Genomic DNA, 4247 nt, shown 5'->3' with positions numbered 1-4247 from the left:
GCGGGGGGGCTTATCTGCAGGAACACTGGGAGACGGTTCGGGGGGGGGGTGTTCCTCCTCTCTCTCTCTCTCTCTCTCCAGTTTGACTCGAATGTATGAACGTCGAGCGAGCGACAGCAGGGGGACGACGTAAAGTCTGTTCGTGGACTTTTGAAACTGCAGCGTTTCTACTCTACAGTAGTTGCACAGTAGAGGTAAAGTAGCATCTTCCCACCTCCTTCATTTACTGTCTGTTTTCACCATACTTCTTTTTCATCACATTCAATGCTAACACGAACAGGACTTAAAAGGAAATCAGGGATATCAGGAGTAATTTAATTTGGTATAACTACTACTACTAAAACTCTTCTCACGAGAGCATCACATTTGTGGGTTTATTTTGGACGTTACGTCTGTGTTCTTTTGTTTCGCGTGTTTTCCCCACGGACCAAATTTGTAAGCACAAAACTGACCTTTTAATTATCTTAATTTAAAAAAAGTTACAGGAAATGTCTGCATGGTTGTTTAATTTAAGTTGCATCAGTCAATTTTTTTATTTTTTAAGAGCGAATCAAGAGACTGCGGTTAATGTAAAGACAGTTGCTGGCAGTCACGAAGCCACTGAGAATATCACTCAGCGCTTATGGAGGGTTTTTAGCTTTTTTGTTACATTTAAAGCTCAGAGATTTGATGTAATCTATCAAGCCCCCTTAAAGACAATGATGTTCCACCTGATTTAGGTAAAAAAAAAAAGGTGGCTAAAGAAACTCCAGCTGTCCGCCATGACAACTTAAATTAATGCATTAACTATATGTCAGGGCTGTCAGCTTGTGTTTTGTTTATGTTCCCAAAAACTGATTATTGCAGCTTCAAGATTAATGTGTGCAACACGGTTCAATGAAAGTAAACCTGACTAAAAGATTTTGGCTTCTGGATTGACAAAACGGCAACAAGCCAACACTTTTTTAAAAGTATTCTATCGTATCTTTGAAATTATAATTCACTGCCGGGTAATTACAAAGAATTTTGTACGCCTCAAAATGTAAATCCATTCAAAATGAGATAATCAAACCACGTAGAGAGGCATTGTTTTCTGACCCTCACATTTCGTGCAGTGGCAGATTTGGGTCACTAAGCCAAAGCCATAGAGGCGAAGAAGCTTGGATGAGCAGCCGAGGACGAGGGGCAGATCCTTGACTGCTAAATAAGAGCTCATCACATACCGCCGATTTGTGTCCAAAAAGCATCTATATATAAAAAAAAAAAAAAAGGGAACCGTTTCTTCTGGACATGTCGTCCTATTCAACTCGTCTTAATGCCTGAGCCGTTACTGGGTAACGAGAGCAGGAATTGGAATCCCTCGGGTCTGTTTGGGACTATTAATACGCTCCTTTCGATTTGGATTTCATTATTCATCGCCAGTGATGAGTTCCTCCTCCTATGATCGTTTTTGCATTTTTCGTTTTGTTTTACTTTTCGGTTTCCCGGCGTTGTTCTTCGCCTTCGGAGTTCTCGCCGGGGACAAAGTTGAAGGTTTGTGAGTATTTTTATACGGTGTCTTTGAAGTGTTTTTGTTTCATGCTCAGTTTGTGCTGTGCGGAGTTTATATTTGGACGCTGTAAAATAATCAGATAGAGGCTTGTTGTGAGGATGGTGTTTCACTGAGCTTCACATTGCTTCTTTCTATGGACAGAAAAGGCTTTTAGTGTCAAAATAAGTTTATTTATTGACACGTTTTGCTTCGTTAGTGTAGAAATAATTTATGAAATACAGAAAAGGGGCCATTAGATGAACTTTAAATCACGAGCAGATATTAATAACTAAAAGTGCAGTGATCTTTAACTACAATTTCAATACAAGCTGAAGGATGAACAGAGTAGAACCAAAGTTACTTTATCTTTTTTTTAAATTGCAAATGTTTCAAAATGTTATGAAATTAATGACTGGTCATCCTCCCTGACTCAACGTACCAGAGGACATTTCCACAGAAATAGTTTAAAAAAAAGAAGAGAGTGAGATGAAGTCCTGTCGTAGGTGTTGATGCAATATTTCACTTTTGGATTCATTTAGTTCCGTAGGTTCAGGTCTGTTTTTGGGAGGAACTTTAAACAGATATTCAATCTTTATCTGTGCTTTTTGCTGACAATAACTTGGTTGATTTGGTTGTTATTCCTATGTGTAAACGTCATGTAAACCAGACTATTTATTTAGCCTAGTTTACTGTAACCGTAGACGTACTGAAGAAGAAAAATGTTTGAAATTCTTTTCCATCTTCGACAAGATGCATAGTATCATATGAACCGATATTACTTGAACATATAACTAAAGCAGAACAAAACACTTTGCATTAAAAGAGATGTATCACTTCTTCTAATGTGTAGGTTTTATTTGTGTATTCATTAATCTAATCCCACATTCCAGTCCTGTTGCCCCTTTGATGCCATTTCAGTGCCTCTGACGTCTCATTAGGTTTCCCAGAACTTTGTGACTTCACATCTCTCTTTTTAAACATATTTAGTATTATGCAAACGACGCAGCTGTTTGATTTTTTTTTTTTTTATACTTTCAGGCTTGATGAGGGATGGTGTCTCTTCTACATGTTTGAGTTGTATCTCCATTTTAAAGAATACAAAATGATATATTTTGATGGGGGGGGGGGGGCTATTCCTGGAGAACCTGGGAAATCAAAGTGCTCTCCGTGAATCTATCAGAGTGGCGTCAAACTCCCCAGGCACGGCTGGCAGATAAAAACCGACCCCCCCCCCCCCCCCCCCCTCTGTTGGTGTTGTGGCTGGAAAAAAAGAGGCCCCCCCCTTCCCTCCACAAGGGCAACCCAGATAAGAGGGACACTCACAATCACAGTTGTGAGCAATTTCAAGTAATCTAGCAGGCTGTTGGCAGAAAGCGGAGCAGCTTTCTGGAACAACATGAACACAAAGACGTTGTTGTAAAGGCAACAGCAACAAAACCAGAACCTAAAGCTTCTTGACCTTAGAAATAATGGCTCGTTTGAAACTTGACTCAAGGCCCACTTTCCCCTCTACAGGAGGATTGTGGCCATCAGAACAAGCTTTTTGCTGTGAACCATCAAGCCTCCGCCGCAGGGACGTCTTCAATATCCTGTTTACGCCTTTGGCCAAAGCCAACGGCACTATGCGCACAAAAGAAACAATTGTTTTTGAGTGTTCCCTCGACAGATTTAGCGGACGGCTCGCCACTGTGAGAGGAACTGGAGGCAAAAATAACTGGAGCTTTGCTCTTTAAGTTCAACTCTAACCATATTTTGTTGAGAAACAGCAGCAAACCTTTGGGCTTTAGTCAAAAATAGAGGAAACTATCAGAGTCACGTGTCCAAGACACAAGCATTGATGGCATGAACATTTAGAGTCTTTTGAATAATCAGTGTGAAATTCACTGGTCTCCATAGCAACCAAGCTATGCTAATGAGCTATGCTAAATGACCGCTAGCAAGCTCATTAAAAACAATATTTCAGTTTTTCTGCGCTAATTAAAAAGAAAATGCCAGAGGTAAGTTAGAAGTTGGGAACAGAGGAAGGTATTAACTACTAGGAGCTGCTAACAAGAGAAACCATTGAGTGTCTAGTGCCGTCCCGCCTAAAACAAGTTAAAACAGTTAGCAAGCTAACGTTAGCTTTTTCCCTCTGCTAAGCTAAGCCTGTACTACTAGTATCATTTTTACATTATGCAATGCTTAACACTCAAAAGGTTTCCCATACTTATCGATTATCAAAAGAGTTGTTTTTTCTGCTTTCGTTTGAAATCATAAGTCAGTGAATTGGCCAAATCTGAACACCGGTTAAAAGAATTCCCTGTAAAAGTGAAAGTGTTTGCTTCCCTTTTTTTTATACCAAACTAGTTAAACATATGCCAAGTACCTCCATGTGTATGTTGCCTTTTCAAATCATCTCCACTACAGTCTAATCAGCACACCGGATTATTTCCATTTCATTTCCAGCCTTGTTTGGCTCCGTCTGCCTTTGAACATCAATGAAAACCTCTCGGCTGAAACGGCTGTAACGTTTCCCTTCGATGATCAGATATTTCTGCTATTTTTACTTTTGGTTGCAGCACCAGCCCAGAAAGAAAAGTGAGACTCGAGTTGATGAGTGAAGCCCCGTAAACCCTTTGAGGTTGCGTCTAAAAGGACACCTTCACATCAGCGTACACAACGGCACCAAAAAAAATGCAGGTACAATGAAATAATAGTAATTTTTAAGCACAGTAAGAATACAGCCGAATCAAGGAGA

Source organism: Pungitius pungitius, chromosome 7 (assembly GCF_949316345.1).
Source record: "Pungitius pungitius chromosome 7, fPunPun2.1, whole genome shotgun sequence".
In the NCBI taxonomy this organism is placed as follows: Eukaryota; Metazoa; Chordata; class Actinopteri; order Perciformes; family Gasterosteidae; genus Pungitius; species Pungitius pungitius.
Note: the sequence above shows the minus strand (reverse complement) of the source record.